This window comes from Triticum dicoccoides, chromosome 3B (assembly GCF_002162155.2).
Source record: "Triticum dicoccoides isolate Atlit2015 ecotype Zavitan chromosome 3B, WEW_v2.0, whole genome shotgun sequence".
NCBI lineage: Eukaryota > Viridiplantae > Streptophyta > Magnoliopsida > Poales > Poaceae > Triticum > Triticum dicoccoides.
Window position 1 is genome coordinate 785,367,582 of NC_041385.1, and position 24,783 is coordinate 785,392,364.

The 24,783-nt window shown below is 42.8% G+C and overlaps 1 pseudogene; it reads right to left on the minus strand.

Annotated features, from left to right (window-relative positions):
- Window positions 1–15,477: 15,477 nt before the first annotated feature.
- On the minus strand, window positions 15,478–22,721 carry LOC119282234 (annotated as a pseudogene).
- Between the last annotated feature and the right edge of the window lie 2,062 nt (window positions 22,722–24,783).

Consider the following 24,783-nt stretch of genomic DNA (forward strand, 5'->3'; position numbering starts at 1 on the left):
AGGCCCTTGGTGACACACTATGGAAGCAAGCTATGGATGAGGAATACAAGGCACTTCAGGAAAACAGGACCTGGCATCTAGTTCCCCCGCAGCAAGGTAAAAATCTCATTGACTGCAAGTGGGTCTTCAGAATCAAAAGAAGGTCTGATGGAACTATTGATCGCTATAAATCCAGACTTGTCACAAAAGGTTTCAAACAAAGATATGGCTTATATTATGAGGACACCTTTAGTCATGTTGTAAAAGTTGCAATCATTCACCTTGTTTTATCTATTGTTGTTTCCAGGGGATGGACTCTCAGACAGCTAGTTGTTCAGAACGTGTTTCTCCATGGTGTTTTGGAAGAGGAAGTGTATATGAATCAACCTCCTGGTTTTGAAAACAAGAATGTTCCCTCTCATGTGTGCAAGCTTGACAAAGCTTTGTATGGGCTCAAGCAAGCACCTAGGACATGGTACTCACAGCTTAGTCAGAAAATGCAATCACTTGACTTTGTTCCTTCCAAGTCTGATACATCCTTGTTCATCTACAATAAGTCAAACACATCCATATTTGTGCTTATCTATCTTGATGACATTATTGTTACCAGCTCATCTGATGATGCAGTGACAGGATTGTTGAAGGACTTGAGTGCAGAATTTGCACTTAAAGATTTAGGAGACTTGCATTTCTTTCTATGTATTGAAGTTAAGAAGCTTGGAGATGGTCTTCATCTCTCTCAAGAGAAATATGCCAATGATCTTGTAAAGAGAGTTAGATTACAAGGATGTAAGTCATCACCAACTCCTTTGTCTAGCAGAGAAAAAATATCTCTTGAGGGAGAACTCCTGAATCAGGAAGATAACACCAAATACAAAATTCTGGCAGGTGCACTTCAGTACTTGACCATCACAATACCAGATATCTCTTTCTGTTAATAAAGTATGTCAGTTTTTTCATGCACCCACTACAAGTCACTGGACTGCAGCAAAGCGTACAGTAAGATATGTGAAGGCCACTGTCAGTGTTGGTCTTAGCTTTAACAAGTCATCATCTACCCTTGTTAGTGCCTTCTCAGATTCTGATTGGGCAGGAGATATTTATGATAGACGCTCCACTGGTGTCTTTGCGATATTCTTTGGGCCTAATCTCATATTTTGATGTGCAAAGAAACAAGCTACAATGTCAAGGTCAAGAACAGAGGCAGAATACAAGGTACTGGCAAATGCAACAGCTGAAATAATCTGGGTACAGTCCATGCTAAAGGAACTTGGTGTAAAAAAGAGTAAAATTCCATGTCTTTGGTGTGACAATCGTGGTGCTACATATCTAGCAGCTAATCCAGTTTTCATGCAAGGACAAAACACATTGAAATAGATTTCCGCTTTGTTCGAGAAAGAGTTGCTAACAAAAGATTGGAGATCTATTTTGTTCATTCCAGAGACCAAGTTGCAGATTGGTTCACCAAGGCGTTACCTACAAAGAATTTCGAAGAGTTCAAGCGTAATCTCAACTTGACCAAGTTGTGATTAAGGGAGGGTGTCAAACACATTGTAACGTAGCCTATGTAACGTAGTCTACGTGTAGGAATATTGGTTCGGTTAGGTTGTTGGAGATAGATCTCTCTCTTTTGTAAACCGTAGCCTTATCTCTACCTTTCCTTGATCTTCAAGTTGTAATGTAAACAACCATGTATGCGCTATCCAGGGAGGTGCGCCCATGTTATATAAACACGCAACGCGTCCCTCCAACGAGGTAAGACGCTTAAGCCAATCTTCACATATCTATCTGAATAGAAAGACCACGTGAGAAAAGTAGTAAACTTAATTTCTATTCAGTCGATCCAATCAATGTTTAATGGATTATTTGTGAAGAAATAGAAAGTCAATGTCCAGATTATCAATATTAGGCTACCAAGATAAATTAGACTTGAGCAGATGAACAATCATCTTGCACACGCATTTGACAATGAGGCCCATTCGCTAGCCTCTTTGTCAACCTTGAATGGCAGTCCAACTAATGCAAATATGAAAGATCACACATTCAACAACTTCTTTTGAGTTCTTATAGGATTATTTTCTCTCACTATGTACTTAAATAAATTATGGAGGCCCCAAAATTTTTGGGGCCCTGCTTCGTCACCGACGTTGAACCTGCTCATCAATGGCCCCGAGTCCCGATACCTTAGGAAGGATTTATACTCCAGAGGCCCTCTACAGTAGGGCTATGGTAGCAACGGTGGGTGTGGCACAACAACAAGAGAAGGAAGATGCTCGAGGTGGCCTTCAGTGCAAGGAATTTTTTGCCGCGCGGGGAAAGCACACTGTGCAGAGGTGTAGAGGAGCGATGGAGAAATAATATTGCTATATTTTTTTCACTTGCACACATAATCATATTTAGGTACGACAATGGAGTGATTACCAATGGGTAGCTCCATTTTCATGGCCACCAACATCAAGAATCCACCATGTTGTTCGCACACTCACATGCAATGGAAAAAAAATTGCAACAGATATTTAACTGTCGAAATATGGGTAAAGAATCAGGCCAATAGTTCCATTATGCACTTGAAGTTTCTACAAATATGCTTAGCTAATCATACACTAAAAATCGATATTAAGATATTTGTTAGACCATATACTTTAGAGATATCTACCAATTAGTTTTAGTATTCAAAAAGTAAGGATGGAATTTTGTTACAAAATGTAGATTAAATTTTGCAAATCAGACTGTATTTTGAAATGGTATAATTATAAAGGTAAAATGAAGAACACAAAAATAATATAATAGATTAGGAATTTTTGTTATGTAGTTAATTATGTCAGATAAATAATACTAGAAAGTTATACTTGTTACCACTACAACAATTTTAAATAAGTTTTGAAAACATTAAATTTTAGTATAAAATAAATTTATTTCAACTTCCCCATGGGCTAAAATTGGTTTAGACGAGCCCTTTTATAATAATAAGATATTAACAAAAAAGTAAGATGAAATCGGGAGGATGTATGTTGTTAGAATTAATTAACTAATGTATTTAAGGGATAATCCGTTCTTGTAACTAGACGATACCCTGCACGTTGCTGCCGAATTGGTTGCAATATATTTTAGTGAGATTTGATTGTGTGAATATAACCAATAATTAGCCTTTCATGTCGCCGCCTAAGATTAGGCTGAGAGGTTTCAATTTTGTATATCATCTGTTTAGATATCACATAAGTTGTTACAATCTAGACCACATTTATATACAACACATTTACACATTTTCTCCATTAAATAACAACAAAATGAGTATTTTACAGCTGTCGATATTCTGTACATGCATATGTATAATTTGACATTCGCTAAATGCTCTTTCTGAATTACAATCAAAAAGCACCAAATATGAATAACAGGCATGTTACCTGAAGTTATCAAATAACAAAAAAAAACTGGTGTACCATGAGTTTTTTTCCCTTCAATTATTTTTTTCAATCCAAATGTTGCCATGATGGATGCCATATAAAACAAAACAAAATGCCGTCAGTAACTATTTTGGAAAAGGGAATTTCTCTTGTAAATATAACTTCCTTTTGGCTACCTGTCTATTATTGCTCCTTATATCTGCTATAATATAACACTGCAATACGGGTGCTATTACTCGAGTTCCTGTCAATAAAAAAGAGCCATCCTTATCTGAAAATTGCATAATCTAGTTGACAAACTAAGATAGGGGGAACTAACTCGCCCAATCATTGCAGAAATGTAATTGGATACATTAAGTAAAGACAGTGAAAACTAACTGAAATATTCTAACTACTACAAAAGAGAGCACATCTTTACGTTGTCTAGAATTCTAAATTTGTAGATGTAGACGTTCTGCCACACATCATCCGTCAATAGCAAGCTTGAACCAACCGTTTCAAATAAAAATGTAGAGCATAAAGCCATCGTTACTAAATTTATAAGAATATAAAATGGAAGTACATTGCCTCTGTCCAAACACACCTTTGTGTATCATGAGAAGGAACACAAATAAATTTTCAGATTATAAACTCACTGAAGAAGAAAGACCTATCGTCCGATCAGGTAGGCATACCATCGATGCCATGCTTGAGGGAGAAAAGACAGCAGCCGCAAGTAAAATAAAGTATGTTGTGCAGCTTGTACATTGGAGAAAGATAAACTAAGAATGCTAGTACATAGTTCAGCAGGCGAATAACTACAGCAGTGATAAATCAAGATGAGAAATAAATTAGTGGTCAACTGACCTAAGTAATCAGTGCACACAGATGTCAGAAACACATAATTAGCTCTGAAATAAAACCTCAAACAGAGAGACGTTGGGATTCTACTTTGATTCAATGTACGATCCAATCAGTCAACATGGGAACTACCAAACCTTGGTCCCTCACCTCAAATGAGCTCCTCCTCGTAGAGGTGTTCGACTGGTGTAGCAACCATCACGACATTGATGCGCCCATCCTGTAGCCGTTCATCAATGGAGGAATCAGGCATGATGAAAGAAATTATGTAAAGAAAAATTACTGAAAATTGATGGAAAGGTGCGATCTGAAGTCGTGCAAAAAAATCCAGACAAAGACCATTATTGAGATGCAAACTAATGTGTAAATTTCCAGCATCAAAGAAAAACTGGACGGAGGAAAAAAATTATATATGTGCCCAATGTAACTTTCGAGCTTCAATATGTGATGATTGGGATCTTCAACCTGTAAAAGAGGATGAATAGTAAGTTAGCAACAAAAATACTAAATATTGAGCAAAAGAAGACGCCCACATATGAGATCGCAATTGCCATGGTGATTGGCTCGATGACACACAGCTGAGGACACCGGTGGTGCTAAGAGAATTCGTGCAGGTGCCAAATATGGGACTTGGTGGCCATATGCGTATCAAGGAGGATAATATAAAGTGCCTCACGAGTCATTGGAGAAGAAGGAAAGCCATGCCGTTTGGCCATAGAAAGTAGTCAGTCGGTGTCTGCCACCAGTCATACGTGGTTAGCGACATGCCATTCTTCTGTGGTGCAGGTGGGCAGATCCGTAGGCACGGAGGCGGTGAGGCCGGTGGTGACGCGTGAGTAGTCCTGACTCATGTGATGCTCCTCTGTTCGGTGGACCCAAGCCCCAGCCTGGTTTTGCACCAGCGAGGTGACAAAGAAAGCCAGCTTGGGTCCAAATCACCGGCGATCAGGCTGATTCCGGTGGAATCGACCGGAACTATCGGGCCCCGCAGCAATGGAGATGCCTTGGCCAGAATAGAGACACAGACGGGAGGCGAGGACCAGGGCGCCGCAGCCTCCGTCTCGAAGATCGATGGCACCACACCAGCGAGGGGAACGTGCTAGAGATAATCAGGAGAGCCGAGGAGGCAAGCCGGACTAGCGTCGCTTCGGAGGAGAACTGATCGTCTCCCAGCCGCCGCGATCTGGTGTAGCCAGAGGAGAAAATTGGTGTTCCTTTTTCTTGGGGGGAGAGGGGTCGCGCAATTTGTTTTATTTTCGAAAGGGAGAGGGGGTTCGTGGAAACAGAGAGAGACCGTTGGTTTATGATCGGTTCGGTACATGGTAACGCACGCATATGCACGTTAGAGCTGCTGATGTGGCACCTGATGTGGATGGGCTGCATGTCAAGAGAAATATGGTAGTGAGGATGAACTATTTAAGTATTAAAGATAACCGCATGCAGTTGCCTTATAACAACCACTGTGTCGGTTCCCATCCCTAACTGCCATCTCTTCTTGAGTAGATATTTCCCCAAAGCGTTTGTTTTGCCTGTATAAATAACATCGTCATCTAATAAAGAGATACACTGGAATCATTTTACTTGATCTCTCGTTGTCTCTTGATTTAACTTTAACATGTTATCAGCACACTCTACAAACGAAAGTGGAGAGACCGCTGGTTTATGATCGGTTCGGTACATGGTAATGCACGCATATGCACGTTAGAGCTGCTGATGTGGCACCTGATGTGGATGGGCTGCATGTCAAAAGAAATATGGTAGTGGGGATGAACTATTTAGGTATTAAAGATAACCGCATGCAGTTGCCTTATAGCAACCACTGTGTCGGTTCCCATCCCTAACTGCCATCTCTTCTTCAGTAGATATTTCCCCAAAGCGTTTGTTTTGCCTGTATAAATAACATCGTCATCTAATAAAGATATACACTGGAATCATTTTACTTGATCTCTTGTTGTCTCTTGATTTAACTTTAACATGTTATCAACACACTCTACATTTGAGCTATTTCGAGATAGGTCTCGAGATCGAGAAGAACAGGAGGGGAAGAATATGCAAAAGGTGAGAAAAAAACATGGTTAGATTTCTGTCTCTGTTCCTTAGTTTGCTTTGGGATGGTGGCCATCGCAAGCGGCTCCTCCAAGCACACGGTTGTCGATGTCGATGCTGTCATGCTGCACTTATCGTTGCCGGCGCCCGAGCAAGCCCATGGCTTCGACGGATCGCCGCAAGATGCACTCCAGTGCGAGGCCCCAGCGGAGTCGTAGCACACAAGGAAGCTAATTTTAAGGCGCACACACCTTAAAGTCCATGCTGAATCACTCAAACTCCTTGAATGCATCAGGTTGAGGTAAGTGACTCATCCCAATGATCAACTATACTATTCGGGTATTCCATAGTTTTTAAAGACACATCTACATGATGGTCTCAAGTGTGTATTTATCCACACGAAGACAATTTGTTGATTATCCCCACCATCGATTTTAAGCAAATCAAATGGGCAACATTGCATAATTATCCTTCGTGCCTTTAATATGGCCCTAGGATAGAATTTTATCACTTTGTCGTTGGTGGAATATCATTTATCCAAAGAAGTAAGCTTGTTGCATTTATCTTTACTTTGGAATTGCAACTTACCAACTTTTGTGTTGGTGTCATGCAGTTTTACATGCTCATGACCAAACTGCATAATATTATTCCCATATTTCTTTGACACATGGAAATCTACCAAGTATTTCCCATCTGCGGTAATTCGGTTGCATATGAATATCACCACCCCAACATACACCATTGGCCCCTCAACGTATAGTTGGGATCTATGTGAGGAATAATTGTATTTCAGTCAGTACCTTAAGCCCCTCACACGGGGAGTTACTCATGGCCTGTATGTTGATTCAATGAGGAACATTTCCAGGCATTAGCAGGAGATTTCAAGTACCATAAAGAATGATAGGAAATTAGTGGAATGTTCAACACAGTTCTAGCTCAAATCCACGTACTCAAAGATCTGAACCATGCATTCAAAAGATTTGCAATACATTGCAAATAACCTGCCAGATTCATTTACTAATTATAAGGGTGCCACACAATCCTACAACCCTGCAAATACTATGCCTGAGAGAGCGAAGGTACCAATGAAATCCACTTCACTCCCCGTTCGAAGCAACATGGGGAGATGTATGCCAAAAGTACATCGGGATTCAGCTTCTCACAAGCAAGGATATCGAGGCCTCTGAATCAGTAAATGCAAGTCAACTTTACATTGACAGACACCTAATCGGTAGTATACACCCAGTGGATGGGAAACCTCCGCCAACTCAGTTCATAGTGCACACAATGATTGGGATATCGGAATACTCAACTCGGTCGCATTGGGAAATCACGGGCAGTCACCATGGGTAACGATATTTCCATCAACTATATATACATATATAGATTCTGGATAAACATATAACCAGAAGTCTACAATTGTCGACATACATTTCTCAACTAGATTGTAAAAACCTTCCAAATCATTCAGATTCAAAGACCATGGCCATAACAAAGTCTGAACAACACTCAGACTGAACTCAAGCAACGAGTATAATATAGGTAAAAATAATCTTGCTCAATAAAAGGAAGGTATTCACATAAGCAATACCTACAACAGTTTTATTCTGGAAATAGAATTGAGAACAACAATGTGGTGAAACATAGAGCAAGTATTGTAGCAGAAGGGTTCATGCAGATACCCAAATATTTTTCAGAGGTGGAATCTCTTTCTGATAACTTATACCGTTGGCAGTACAAAAACATCTATATATGGAGTTAATAGATGTAGTGATTACAAATCTATATGGGTCACTAGATTTAGATATAGATGGTTCTCAATGGAATCTCGCTTCTGAATCTAAATGCAAATCGCAACATACACTGTGTAAAAATCAATAAGTCACCATACGACTTATTGTTGTCAGTATATTTTGGAACAACAAACATAGTGAGTTCCTTATACACAAGGATTACTCCTACACAAATGGTTACCCATACATGTTATTTTGCTGCTTCTGTGCACCAAATCCTAGTTGCATATCGCACTGTACAAAATATATTGTACCAGAGTCAACACACATCTTGGTAAAACACATAATGCATAAACGTACTACTTATACGTTATTTAAGATCATGCATGCTTATGACAAGGACTATTGCAATAGTTACATCTGTGCAATTACATGGTTATAGCAGCAATTACATTTGTGCAACTATTGCAATAGTTACGTGAGCATGCATGCAACATTGTGTGGCACTGTGACCTCACATTCCACATGTTTTCAGCTACCAATCAAACAATCATCTTTCTTAATCTACGCTACCTCGCCTCTGCAAATTGGGCATGCGCTATTCAGTCGAAACCATTTCTTAATGCAGTGAGGGTGGTAGTAGTGCTTGCATTCGAGGAGTGTCAGGGGCTCGTCCCCGACGAAGTCCTCTAGACATATCTCACATTCCTGCATGTCAGGAGGAAGAGAACCTCACGCTCCTCACCTGTCATCGCCACTACCTCCCCAGTGCTAGCCGTTAGCCTTGATATGTTTTTTAAATTGCTTACCGCCTATGCCATGTGGTTGGTCAGTAGCAGAGCTTAGTAGTAGTCTGAGGGGGGGGGGGCATCGCCCCCCTCCCCCCGCGCTGTTCATATTTTCCATATTTAGCTTCCTCCCATCCCCCATGGAGATTCCTACCTAGCTCCGCCACTCAATGTGTCTGCTGAAGAGGAATGCATTCCCGTGTATATGGATATACATACACAAGTAAATATGAGATTTTATTTCTGTGCCCAGTGTGTGATCATCTAAATGGTGGAATTTGAGATGAAGGATTTGGGTAAAACCTCGAGAACCTTCACTCATACATTAAGGTACACCCTATTTTCTATATCCAAAATATATTGGAGTAATGATTATGGACAAGTCTTATCCATCTATAATTATCATGGTTGTTCAATCTCTAGACGAAGAGAAAGATCCATTAAATCCATGAGTTGATGGAAATGCGATATCGGGACACAAAGTTCCATATCCTGGTGCCATTGGACCCACCACACATAATTGGTTGGGGCTCAAGAATATCTTTCGATATATCCAATGCATCAAGCATATTGTCCCAATATTTCAGTTTCGGAGAAATATGGACACTAACATTATTGGATGCATCGATCAGATCCCTACCATGTTAGATTGTAGACAAGCTTTGTGTTCCTGCTAGGTGTGGTAGCCATCTCATGAGAGTCTCCGACACAGACCTTACGGCTACATCCACCAACCATTATCTTAAAGGATGCAAACAAGTTGCTTGTGTTGCCCGGATGCAAACATGTTACGTAATAAACAATATCGCTATATTGCATATCTTGCAAGTCAAATCATTCAACTGATTTGTTGACCAACTCTCTACCAACTTCTACGTTCCAGAAATATGTTCATGGAATTTATATGCGATGGCTTCGAAATTCGCAAGAATCATGGGGAGTATCTTCTTGAATTGTTCATGTTCAAAGCGTCATATTATACTCCTTTTACCTTCATGAGTTACTTCACAGGTTCTCATAACTGTTTTTAATGAGGCAATATCAACATGGGATCATATGTCAGCCTTTCTGTTTTACCCATCGGGGATTTTAGGAAAGTATATACGACATATTTTCTGTTCACTAAACTCTATGAGTTTTCTCGTATTGAGTTAAAAGAGACAATAAGCATTATATGTTGCATCATTTTCTCCTTATTTTCCCACTAGGTTTGAAGGAGTTTTAGCAACATATCAAACACTATACTCACTTTTTCCCAGAGGTTTTTTGGAGGAGTCTTTTTTCAAGATGACGATGACATTCTTAAGGCAAATATATACAAGGAGGAGTCTTTATCAAGATGGATTTTTTTTCAGAAATACAATCATTGATTAGGGGGAGTGTTAGGATTAATTAACTAATGTAATTAAGGGATAATCCATGCTTGTAACTAACCGTAGGATATTGCCTTATCGCAACCACCGCGTCGGTTCCCATCCCTAACTGCCATCTCTTCCTGAGTAGACGTCTCCCCAAAGCGTTTGTTCTGCCTGTATAAATAGCATCATCATCTATTTAAGAGATACACGGGAATCATTTTACTTCATCTCTCACTGTCTCTTGATTTTAAACTTAACAGATGCTACTCCCTCCGTTCGGAATTATTTGTCTCGGAAATGATGTATCTAGAACTAAAATACGTCTAGATACATCCATTTCCGCGACAAGTAATTCCGAACGGAGGGAGTACCTCCTAATGGACATGTGAAGCCCAATGTGGACGCTTCGTTTGATCAGGACCTTCTTATGGGGACAACTAGTGCAATTATTTGAGATGATAGGGGAAAATTCATAAATGCAGGGAATTGAAAAATTGACTTCTATTACGTGTGCTATCCGCTGAAGCTACTGCGTTGAGATATGGTCTTCGCCTAGCACAAACAATAGGTTTTAACAAAGTTACTGTCAATTCCAATAATCTTAAGGTTATCAGTACGATGAATGAAGAAGGACGATCTGCAGGTCCATCGGCTTCAATCTTTGATGATTGCTATCATATCCCGTGGAGCTTCTCTTATACCTCGTTTGTGCACAGTTCTAGGGAGGCTAATTCTGTTGCTCATGAATTAGCAAATTTGACTAACGGGCCGTCTTGTAATAGTGTTTTTTGTTGAGCCTCCTAGCGAGCTCATCCCTCACTTATTAAGTGATGTAAGGCTGGTTGAATCGTAAATAGAGAGAGAGAGAGGTATGCTTTCAAAAAAAAGTACTATTACAATATCACATAGCCTTACCTTTTGCATGTCGGTCTATAGCTAGCTGTCTAATCAATTGATTCCATGTCGCTTCTCCAATTAATTCCATCATCATGGAACCATTTTACGTATTAGCAATCGCTTCTCCTAGGTTTCTTCATCCTCTCCTCGTGCAAACCACACTCGTTTCACTTTTTTTCACATTTCACAACCTTCTTAAATAATCAATAAAGTGGCCGTATGCATCTTCCAGATGCAGAGGCCGGGGGTCATCCTCCTTTTCTAAAAAAAAAGTACTCCTACTTGAAACCATAGCCCTTGGGCCCGGCCATTCCAAATTGAGTTTCGGCTGGAGGAAGTTGCCCAGATTAATTGCTTCGATCATGTCTTCAAAATAACCGTGGCCATCACCCATGATCCATGGGTTGTTCGGGAATAGATCGACCGTATCGAACTCCCTCTAAACTAAGAAAATCAAGATTGTTGGTCTTGACAAAGAGTTCACCAACTATGTCCGTGGGGGTAGAGCAACATGCTGTTGTCCTTCAATCGTGCGTTGGAGATGATTGTTTGGTGTACCACATCATGCACTCATGAAACAGGTGAGCTCCACAAATTGGTTTCTCGTGAGGATATATATTCTTATGTGGAGTAGCGGTTGCCAAGGACAGAGATGTGATGCGACCATACAACCTTGATCTCTAAAGCAAAGGTTACCTACAGCGTCAGATTCCTATACCAATTGATATTTATAATAAATAAATATCATCCTTCTTCAGTGTGGTATCCCTTATCCTTTTACCCTTCAACATTGCCTCGAGAAATGTGCTAGCCAACTAACTACTATATGAAAGTTTATCTTCTTTGTTTCTCTCAGATGAAACAACATATGGACTTCAAACTTTGCAGATCAATAAAACTTTAGAACTACAATCTGTGAATTTTTTTCTGACTTTCTTGGGCTAGCATAAATATAAAAAATTAGATATTTTTTGAGTAAAAAATGTACATATTATTTTAAGTATTTATGTTCCACGAAAAATTATGATTTTCTCCTACATTGTTATAATGTTATTTTGTCCTGTAAAGTTTAAAGAGCATATGTTATTTTATTCGGAAAAAACAAAAAAGAGAAAAGTGCCTGCACAGATCGCGATGTAGAAAATAGGTGGCTACATAAGGGGTGCATTGTGCCTGGGTTCAACCACAACTTTCTTGCATTATCTTGTCTTGAGAGTAGCAGAACCATTGGACCCATGCACTCTCGACTTCCCAAGCTCTGGTGGTTGTTCCATTGGGGTTTTGCTCTAAGAAGGTAGAAGAGCTCATATGGATCGAGCACGACATTTGCAATCCTGGATGCAGCATACCAAGTAGATGCTTTACATATGTTTTTGTTAGTTGTTCCTATAGTGTGTCATCATAAGCGATCTCTCCAAATCCCAGCATCAATAGATCACAAAACGTCAATCCCGACATCAATAGAACACAAAACATCAATCCCGGGATCAATAGAACACAGCAAGTCAATCCCAGCATTAATAGTACACAAAACGTAAGGGGATCAACCAAAGCCAAACCAAAATGGGGTGAGTGGTTTAAGATGGATCGTGTGACTAACCATCTATTTGAATTAGCCCATCCAATTTAAAAACAAAGGCTCTACTATATAGAGGGCTATTTAGACTTCTTAACATTTGAAAACCACATTCTTCAAAAGTAAAACTTTTAAAAGCACATGTTATGACATACCCTTTATGATTACCGCAGTAGTCTACAATACTTCAAAGTATTGAGAAAAACCAAAGTATGTTTAACAAAAGCATAATATTTCAGTAGTGACCAATAGTTAATTTTTTTCCCAAACTTTTTCATGACTATTTGGATCATGTTTTGACGGTGGATGCAACGGTAGCACCAAACAAAGTATTACTAGTCTTACTTGTAGTATGGACTATGGAGTATATTTCTTGATGAATCTAGAGATGAGACATTCCAACGGTGGATCATTGCCTTCTCATAGCAAAGAAAAAAAGGACAAACTTTGATAAATGGAACGGACAAAGCACCACAACATTTGAATGTGTTAAGAGTATCACGATAGAGGTTCAATCAGTGTGGATAGACGGAGATCAAACCTCTTGTCCTTAACATGGACAAGTAAATTTACTAGCCGAGATGTCCAAAAGATTTCAATGTTCTACAGAATAAATTTCAATGTTCTACAGAATAAATTCAAGCTCGTAGACGAGTTATTGGACAATAAAATTACATCAATCGTTCAACAACATTTGGAACACATCATTGAGTATCCCAATTCACCTCACATGATAAGACCCCGCACGTTGGAAGCAACACCTGATACATTTTAATTTGAGCACATTTAAGATGACCACCTATGTGCTCGAAAGTATTAAAAAAGAAATACAAATTTGGATTATCACAAAAGTAAACATATTCTTGCATATATTATGCCAATGCACACTTTTTGGTATGACCTTGGAAACCACATACTGCTTGACGGACCAGAGCTACTATTTCCCGAGTCATAACGTGGAAAGCGAGCTAACGCACACCCTCGCTCCCCCACGCGCAAATTTTGGCAGGCCCATAGGCGGGGCTGGCCGCCCCTGTCTTTTGCTCCTTTTTTGTTTTTTCTTCATTAAAAAATGTTCAGGATTTCAAACAACATTCTATTTCTTTTTTTACAAAATACGAATATTAAAAAGTTTCAAAGTCTAAAAATGTATCAATTTTAAAAAACCACAAATTTAAAATTGATCCTAATTTAAAAATTCATGAGTTGAAAAATACACTAAGATTTCTAAACTGTTCATGGTTAAAATAATGTGATGAATTTTCATGAGTACGAAAAACATTCAGTAGTTATAAAAAGGTGCCAAATTTCATAAAAAATGATGAATTTTAAAATATGTACCCAAATTTAAAAAAACACCTATTCAATAAGATTTTCCCATTCATAATATGTTCACAAATTCCTGAAAAATTAATGAATTTAACAAAACGTTCAAAATAAATCCGAAAAACTGTTTATTGATTCAAAAAATATTCAAAAATTTCAAAATTTGTTCCCAATGTTTTTAGATGTTCGGCAATTCAAAAAAGTCATGAATAGAAAAATTTTGCATGAGTATGAAAAAATACTTCCGAATTTTAAAAAATGTTCAGAATTAGAAGTAATGTAAAAAATGTTCATGAGTAAAAACTATCCATAAATTAAGATGTTCCAAATTTCTACATTATTCACGAATTGAAAAACAATTAGTGAATTTCAAAAATGTTGCAATTTTTTAAAATAATGAATTTCAAGAAATACTCTCATGAATTCGAAAAAAAATCAAATTGCAAAAAAAGTCGTGAATTCAAAAAATCTTCGCAATTTTCAGAATTTTTTTCCAATATTTTAAATATGTTTGTTGATTCAAAAAATGTTCATGAATTCAAAAATATGCATGATTTCAAGAAATTTCCAAATTTTAAAAATGTTCGCGAATTTCAAAATTACTGCGAATTGTAAAATTTCTCGAACTTAGAAAAATAAAAAAAGAATATTTAGAAAAAAAGAAGGAAAAAAGAAACCTAAAAAAGAGATAAAACGAAAGACCAGATCACGAAATAGGTGGATAACCATAGAAAAACATACATGGAGAATATGTGTAAATATACTAGCATTTGGTGGCTATCCCCCGACCTGTGCATGGAATATGATTCCCGTTGACGGAATTTTGGACCTTGGGGTTGTGTAGATTTTGAATGTATAGTTTCTGATAATGCGTGGAGAATATGTGCAGTTCTGTGATAAGGTGTGAAAAGGTATGTTACATTTTTGAGCACATAAGCATCTTATCACATACAACAACACAACAATCAAACACTTAGGAAACGAATATTTGCACCTGCTAGTATATGTACTTCACTAGTTTCTACCATATTGTTGAAACCCAAGACCTTGAAGAAGCAGTGGCCGGTATTCAAAGACTTAGGATGTCCATCATTTGAACCCTGCAAGAAATACTTTAGATTGTTTACTTGGCGCATCAAAATATTTTGTGTCTTTCTCCACCTTTGCATAATATGGTTCTTATTTGCACTCTCCTTCGGTGGCCACAGACATTGCTGATGAATATTCATTACCAACAGTCGTAAGTAAGAGCAAAATAAATTTGTTGGTATCACATTATGAGTTTAATTAGTAAGTATAGATGGGCATGTAAATTTCTGACCTGATGTGACAGACGATGAAAACAAGTCCGAGAGGCACTGGTTGGGCAATTACATGCTGACGACACCTGTATCCTCTGAACAGCATACAGTGTTGTCAGTTTTCATATGCAACAGATATTTTGCCACAAATTGTGTCAGACCATTTGTGCAATAATGCTCAGAAATTCAACAAACAACAGGTTACAAAGAAAGTATAGTACAAAGGGGAGAAGAATACATGCCAGAGTAACAAAATATTGTGTCAGAATTTTTTTCATAAGCAAAGCCAAGGCAAAACTGTGGGGCATTGGGTACACATCTGATAGCTAACAGTAATTCCATTGCAGAAGATACAATCTAGAGTCAACCTGTTTATTGTACAAGCCAAGGCAAAACCAAGATAACAGAACAGAAGAGCAGAGAGAAAACAGGAACCCTTTCTTAGCAATGGAAACGATAGGCATCAATCATCCGGTTTATCGCCGCCTCATCTGAGCTGTTGTAAGGCCAGTTCAGAATCTTGGATGTTGATGGTGTAGCTCCAGAGAAGCTGGATGATCGTGGAAGGACGGTCTGCAACAAGGACAAACTGCTTGGCATGTTCACAAAATTGAGTGCTTGTTTACCGTCGCGTTGTTCTGATTTGGATTCTCAATCCTACTGCCAGTACAAATGGTCTACGACTTTCCTTTCTGAAATTTTCCATGCACAGGTTGGAAGCAGCTGCAGTGCCCCGCATACTTCAAGCACTTCAAGCGTGCAAGTGAATATCAGTCGCTCCTCACCATACAACAGCACAGCAAAACGAAACTGTTAATTAGGAAGAAAGACCTACTCAGGGTGCTTTCACTGCCACTGATTTGGGAATGCTTCCCTGTAGGTCATATCCTCAGTATTAGAAGCTTCTCTTATTGTTGCGTCCCTAGCACGACCATTTAGAAGCCTCCCTGCAATCCTATCTTTTGCAGTAACTTTATTCTTCAGCATTGATGATAGTGTAGGTTCCTTCGTCTTACCTCGACGTCGACCACGTCGGCCCAATGCTTCAGAAGGCTGGCCATATGCTGCCGCCGAGTGGGGCGTTGAAGCAATAGCCGCTTGCCGCAGAACATCTTCATTGTGCTGGAGGACTCTCGCACGTTGGGCTCTTTCCCGTGCTTTGTCGTCCATATCCCTTTTCCGAACATTCTTAATCGCTTGCATCGCCAGCTGATCCACTATAATTTTACTAAGATCAATGTCGCTGGTGTCATTATTTATGCTTGTCATCATTGAAGTAGAGGGCTCCTGACCCTCCTGTGTATATTCACTATCACTGCCTCCGTTTGTCTTAATTGGATTTCCTCCTGCCTCACCAATGTCTACTTTCTGCTCAAGCGGATCGCCTCCCGCGTCAGAACTGCCACCAATTTTGCCAATTGGATTTCCTCTTGCATCACGTGGGATGATGGGCCCATGAAAAGGGCATATCTTGAGATCCCTTCTCTGGCAAAGACCTCCTTTATTTAGAGGTGCATGACATGGTAGGATCTCAACTGGCTCTTCTTTATAAACAGAATGGTGAACATTTAACTCTGCAATCTTTGCTGCAGGTATAACAGCATCATTATCCATCCTCCCCCAATGGCTCTCGAGCTCAAGCCCCCTCTGGTTTACATGTGCATCTATATTTGAACCCCACCGGTCCAAGACAGAGCTCCATGATACCAAAGGGGCTTCAGCAAGGAGCTTTTTCCTCTCTGGATCCATCTCCTGAGATCTATTGCTGCCAATTGGCATGCCACGATTGCCTCCATTCACCATCCTCTTTCCCTTCCTATTGTCCTTGCTGGAACCTGCAACATCTACAGTGCTATCTGTTAGGAAAGCAACTTATATTCCCGTGAGGCCATAGGCCAATATATATAGATGTACATGTGTGGAAAATATGCAGGAAACTCCTTATACAACGGGATAAATACAAAGGGGTACATGACTTATATTGTAACTCTAACACCCTCCCTCAAACTCATGGTGGATGAACAACACTGAGTTTGGAGAGATAAAAGCCATGTTGTGCGTCTGGGCCTTCGTCAGGAAATCCGCCAACTATAACTCGGAAGGCACATACTGAAGAGCAATAACCTGATCCTGCACACCAGTGCGCACATAGAAAGCATCAACACCAATATGCTTGGTGAGCTCATGCTTCACAGGATCGCGCGCAATGATAATAGCACCTGTACTGTCAGATAATAGCAGAGTCGGTGTAGTGACAGAAACACCAAAATCCTGAAGTAACCACCGTAACCAAGTCACCTCTGCCGTCAAAAGAGCCATTGCTCGCAACTCAGCCTCTGCACTCGAACGAGAAACTGCAATCTGTTTCTTCGTGTTCCAGGCAATGAGAGAACCGCCAAGAAAAACACAGTAAGCAGAAAGTGAACGGCGATCGAAAGGATCACTAGCCCACGTAGCATCCGAATAGGCCTGAAGCTGTAAAGAACTGGAGTGAGGAAAGAATAGACGGTGAGAGATCGTGCCCCGAAGATATCGGAGAACACGAAGGAGATGACTATAGTGAACCGATGTGGGAGCAGAGACAAACTGACTCAGAATATGAACCGGATAAGAGATGTCCGGACGAGTGACAGCTAGATAGACAAGACTGCCAACGAGATGACGATAACGCGTCGGGTTAGGGAGAGGCTCACCATCAGTAGCACGGAGGTGAACATTGAGCTCCATAGGAGTCTCAACAATGCGCTCGTCGGTAAGAGCAGCTCGAGCAAGAAGATCCTGAATATACTTTTCCTGGGATATAAAAAAGCCATCAGAGGTAGAAGAGACTTCAATCCCAAGAAAGTAGCGAAGAGGTCCAAGATCAGACATAAGAAACTGCTCACTAAGACGGGCCTTTACAAAGGCAATATACTCGGGGTCATCCCCAGTGATGATCATGTCATCAACATAGAGAAGAAGAAGAGTCCGACCACGAGGAGAAAGGTGAATTAACAATGCTGGATCATGAGCACTTGCTGAAAAACCAGCGGCAGTGATCACAGAGGCAAAACGCTTGAACCAGGCGCGGGGGGCTTGCTTAAGGCCATAGAGAGAGCGACGAAGACGACATACCATGCCATCAGGAACGGAATACCAAGGTGGTGGATGCATGTACACCTCCTCACGCAGCTCACCATTAAGAAAGGCATTCTTAACATCAAGCTCAGATATAGACCAGTGGCGTGCAGAGGCAACGGCAAGAAGTGTACGAACAGTGGTAATATGGGCCACAGGAGCAAAAGTCTCGTCATAATCATGACCATGCTCCTGCTGAAAACCACGAGCCACAAGACGAGCTTTGTGACGCTCAAGAGAACCATCGGAGCGAGTCTTAACCTTGTAGACCCACTTACAAGTGATGGGACGGACTCCAGGAGGAAGAGAAACAAGATCCCAGGTACCAGTGCGTTCAAGAGCAGCAATCTCCTCTGCCATCGTAAACTGCCATTCAGGATGAACAACAGTCTGACGATAAGAAGTCGGCTCAAGAAGAGCAGCACTAGCGGTGGGAAATCCAAAGCGGTCAACAGGCGGACGAGGACGAGAACGCAAGCCATAAGTAGGCTGAGAGGAAGATGATGACTCATCCACAGAGGCATCCACAGGTCGTGAACGACGAGTGTAATGCTGAGGAAAAGATGGAACAATAGAAGGAGGAATCGCCAAGGTAGAATCGGGGATTGGCGGCGAAGAAGTCACCGGAGATGAAGGTGTAGAATCCGGTGACATGCTAGGCGAGGAGACCGGGAAAGAGGGTGGCTGCAAATCGACGAGAGGTGGAGAAGCAGAGGGAGTGGAACGAATAGGCATAGGCTCGACGGGGGTGATAGGTGAGTCAGGAAAAATGAGGAAAGAGATATCCTTCACTGAAAAAGTCGAGGAAGATGGGCATGGGTAGAAGGGACGAGACTCATCAAAAGTCACGTCTCGAGAGATACGCATCTGACGACCGATAGGATCCCAACAACGATAGCCCTTATGCTCATCACTATAGCCTAAGAAGACACACTCAACAGACTGAGCGGTAAGTTTGGTGCGTTCGCGAGGGGCAAAAAGAACATAGCAAACACAACCAAACAAGCGAAGCATTGAATAATCAGGAGAACCATCAAAAAGATGCTCGAAAGGAACACCACCCTGTAGAGCAGAGGAAGGCTGTATATTGATAAGATAGGTGGAAGTGGAGACAACCTCAGCCCAAAAGTGAGGCGGAAGAGAGGCGACGATCATCAATGCACGAGCCGTCTCAAGAAGGTGACGGAACTTGCGCTCAGCCACGCCATTCTGAGCATGAGCACCAGGACAAGAGAACTGAGCAAGAGTACCCTGCTCGGCAAGAACTCCACACAACATCTTGGAGATATACTCTCCATCAGAGTCAGCACAGAACACACGAATAGGCATAGAAAACTAAGTGTGAACCATGGCAGGAAAACACTTATAGATAGATAAGACCTCACTACGAGAAGACATAAAATGTATCCATGTGTGATGAGAGAAATCATCTATAAAGATAATATAGTAGCGATGACCTCCCTTCGAGGCAAAGGGAGCTGGACCGCAAACATCAGAGTGAACAAGGTCAAAAGGACGCTGAGACACAATCTCGCTATGAGGATAAGGTAACTGGATCTGTTTACCGAGGCGACAACCCTGGCAGTCTAAAGACACACCGCCGGTGACGCATCCAAGAAGACCGCGTCGAACTAAAGAGGAGAGACGAGAGCCACATAAATGACCAAGGCGATGATGCCACTGCTGAAAAGAGCTGGTAGACAAGGCAACAGAGGCGGAGAGACTGGCGATGGTAGCAGTGGAGGGAAGGTGAAGCCAGTCAAGCTCCTAGAGGCCCTGGGAGTCACGACGCCGGGGGCCAGCACCAAGAAGAGCACCAGTATGACTGTCTACAACAGAGCAAGAGTCGAAGTCGAGAATGACCCGACAACCAGAGTCAACAATCTGACCACCGGACATGAGCTGCATCGTTAGACGAGGAACATGAGCAACATCAGGAACATGAAAACATGAAGTGTTAAGAATGCCTCGGCCAGTAACCGGGAGAGAGGTACCATCAGCAGTAAGACCATGAACAGGAGAATCGAGAGGTCGAGTAGAGGACAGAGTGGATGAATCATGAGTCATATGAAAAGATGCTCCAGTATCGAGAATCCATTAAGATGTACCTGCGTGGGTAGAAGGTGGTCTCTCAATGCCAGAAGAGTCGGTAGCAGAACCAGCAGAACCTGTCGATGAATAACTAGAGGACACAACTAGCAGGCATCGAAGTCGTGTAATCTCCTGCTCAGTCAGGGGCTCAAGGGAAGAGGTCGACGGAGATGCACCCGAAAATGAAGAGCTGGAGGCAACCAGCAGGGCGCGAAGCCGCGCAATCTCCTAGTCAGTGAAGGACCCAGCAACACCAAATATGGAGCGGCCACCACCACCTGTGGAAGCCGCTAGAGGAGACGGTGTAGCATGACCACCACCATCCGAAGAGGCCGGTGAAGTAGACGAGGGCGCATGTAGACAAGCCCCAAGCGCCAGAGGAGGGCGCGTGTCGATGGAGTCAGATGCGCCAACACAGCCGGTGACAGACGCTAGAGGAGTCGGTGTAGAGCGACAATCACCATGTGCGAAAATCACAAGAGGAGTCGTAGAAGAGTGACCAGCACAGCCGACGGAAGACAGCCAGCAGAATCAGCCCAAAACAAGGACTCGATCCAAGCGCAGCCAGCCGATTACGTGGCCTGCAGAGCCGGGGAGGCGGATCTGGAGATGCACCTGAAGCAAAACAACGGCAAGAGATGATCCGTATGGAGCCGGTGAATTGGTAGCCGGCGTCAAGAATCAGGCGGCCGGTGGCGTAGATCTGTAGCTGGCGGGAGGACGTGAACGTTGGCGAGACCGCGCGGCTGGATCGCGGCTGCGGAAGGCAGCAGCGCCACGGACTACAAGAGGAGGATGCTGCAGACGAGCGTGAGCGTCGGCCAGAGAGAGGAGCACAACGCGAGCAATCGGCCGGAGAACAGCAGCGGTGGCCGACGCAACAATTGGATCGGAAAAGCACGAGTTGCGCGTGCGAAAAAAACCCCTAAAGCTCTAATACCATGTTAGGAAAGCAACTTATATTCCCATGAGGCCATAGGCCAATATATATAGATGTACAGGTGTGGAAAATATGCAGGAAACCCTTTATTCAACGGGATAAATATAAAGGGGTACATGACTTATATTATAACTCTAACACTATCAACTCTAGGAGGACTAGGAACTTAAATCTTTCCCTCCACCCAATCCTCTTCATCTTTCTCCTGAACATCCTTCTTCCTACGAACATTATCAAGATCGAGACCAAGCTCATTGCACTGGCCTCTTACAGCGCGTATTTCATTCTTAACATCGATGAATTCCTTCAACGAAGAATCTCTGAACCGGTTATCTGCAAGATTGACCCTGACAAGCACAGATATCAAATCCTGAATGGTGCTGAAATGCTTTGATACAAGGAGCCTGTACGCCTCCCTCAACGCATCGAAAACCGCCTCGTTTTCCTGAGTTTCAGGCACCCCATTGCCCGGCCATCAACGATGCTGTCCTGATACTCTGCATCGCCATTGAAGCAATCTCCTCATCATCATCGTCTGCATAACGCTCGAATTTCCATACTCAGCCCGGATGATGTCCAGCCTGTTGCGGATCTCTTGAATGGTGGACCGGATTTCAGCCTTGATGGATTCAATCGTCAACCGCAACTGTTCGACCTTGGCAGTCAAGATCTCCTGCGTGCGTGCCTCCCGTGCCGCACGGGCCTCGACAGCCGCGCGGAGACCGGGGAACTGGATGCGCACGGCCGACTTGAGGTAGTCGACCGCGAGACGGAGCTGGTGCTAGTGCACGCCAAAGAGGTGGTGCCAGCGCTCGAGCGCCTGGATGGCGGCCTTCCGGAGCGTGGCCGCGGAGGCGGCCGGCGGCGGGAGCTGCTCGTTGGTGCGGAAGCCGACGGCCAGCGGGACGAATCCGTCAAGCGAGTCGGCGAGGAGGGCGCGGAAAAGAGCTTGGAGCGCATGAAGAGCTTGTCGACGATGCTGAAGGCGAGGAGCCGCACCTGCGCACGCAGAAACAAAGGGGGAAATTTTAACATCAGCACGGCCGGTAGGGACCTAGGTGTGGGGGAACTGGAGATCCGGGGGGAGGGGCTTACGGACGTGGGAGTGGGGCTTGGCCATGAGGGAGAGGAGGAGGCAGAAGGCATCGCGAACGGCGCCGTGGGAGGCGTGCGCCGAGGACTTGATAGCGCGGGGTCGATGGAGGGGTCCGTGGTGGAGGTGGCGCGGTCGATGAGGGCCGCGATGGAGTAGTACGCCGCCGGGGTGGAGGGGAGGCGCTCGGACCCAGCTCCGACGGCGGCGGCCGGCGGGAAGCACACGGCATCGCGGCGGTTTGAGTTAATTGCACGTTGGTACCACACTTGCGCACCTACTCACGAATCAGTACCACTACTCATGCATGTCGCAGTTCAGTATCAACTCGGGGCCTAAGTGGTGCATAACGGGCTAAGGAGCGTATAAGCGCGTATTGACCGCGTATCCGACAGGTCGGGCCCACATGTCAGGTGACACGCTGGCCGAATCGGCGCGTGGACGGGTCGCTGACTCGGACGAGTCCGACCTAACGGGCTAGGTCGAACCGAGCCGCCGGTTCGAACCCTAACTCTCGTTCCCCTCTCCCTCTCCTCCCCATGCTCCCCTGTGTCAATGGCGATGGCGAATCTGGGCGACGGCGGTGTAGGCGGTGGCTCAAGAAGCGGTGGCGGTGTGGGCGGGTATGGACATCTTCCTGGCCTCGGGGCCGATGCGCACCCAGGATTGGCCGAGGGCGACGGCAACAGTTCGTCGTACTACTCAAGTGGCGAGGAAGAAATGGAGGAGGCCCCGCTGACCATGGAGCAGCGCCTGCGGATGACAGAGATCTGGGTCGCCAACCCTTTCACGAGCCATCACTGGACCCATGGATGTGGTGGGGTGCTGTAAGTCCTCCTCCCTCTCCTCTGTTCTTTCTTCCAATTTTGGGGTTAGGGTTAGTGTTAATGAAAATGTCCAAATTTGCTGGTACTTGTAGTGTGGAGGAGGCTATCTGGGATGTTAGGATTCACTTTGATGCCCTACATAATTTGGATAGGAAGATATGTAGTACTGATGTCATTTTTGTCAATCTGTATGCACTGTTGCATACACAAGGATTTACATTCTTTGATGAATTGTATCACATGGAGAACACATGCATAGGAGAGAAGAGAGAGCATGGCCTAGACTTGATTGACACAAACATTAAATTGCAGCAAATTAAGAAGCAGCACGAGCATACTTTAGTTTTGAATCTGTTAGTTAGAGCAACAGCCACTAACAGTGCTGCAATTCAGAGAAATGCTGAGCTACAGACCATTCTTTATGCACCACCAGTTGTGTATGATCTCAGTGAGCCAGCTGTGCTTGCTGTTGATGACCAAGGGGTTGTTTTTAATAGTCAGGGCAGTAGTAGTACCAATGTTGAAGCTAGTGGTTTTTGCACACAAGAGAGCAAAAATCTAGGTAAACAAAATCTGAAATCTGTGATGGGGGATGAAGTTTTGTTGGAGGAGGGATATTACAGTAGTGATAATTCAGAAGGGGCATATGGCAGTGACAACTACTTGGAGAAGTACATGATTTCTCAAGACACAGAGATAATAGATGGAAAGAGACAAGCAGATGAGGAACAACTAGGAGATGATCAGGATGAATATTCAGATGATGAGTCAGAAGAGGAGGAACAACTGCATTATGAGGGTGACACTGAGGTTGAGGATCTGTTTGAGAGGGAGGAGGAAGAGAGTGGGGATGAAGAGAGGGAGGAGAGCTTGAATGTGGAGTTAGCACAACAGTTGCAGGTAGAACCTTCAAAGAAGAGACAGAAGCTGCCAATTAGGAGGTGCCCCACCACTAGAACACATTCTAGTTTTTAAAGGAGGTGAAGGAAGATTTCATTCCTTCATCAGATGAAGAAGAAACTGGTTGGCTGATGGATAGTGAAGATGATGGGCATGAGCCACTGAAATTTGTCCTAAAGAAAAGCAAGAAGAGTAGGGCACAGAAAAGAAAACCTAGGATATGGTTCAATGAAAAAATGGAGCACCCACACCTGCAATTATGTAAGTACATGTGCTTCACAAATCAGCAGCGATTCAGAGATGCTCTGTTGAGCTTGCATATTTCACAGGCAAGAGATTTCAGATATCATAGAAACTCTGACCAAAGGATCATTGCAAGTTGCAGAAATGAGCACTGTCGGTTCCACATTGTTGCTGCTGTGATCAAAGGTGAAAAGACTTTTGCTATAAAAAAATGAACCTGGAGAACACTTTCCCTACCACTACAGAGTCTTCCAGGGCTAGTGCAAAGTGGCTTGCAAAGACATATGAGTCATTGTTCAGGACTGATCCAACCACTAGCATACA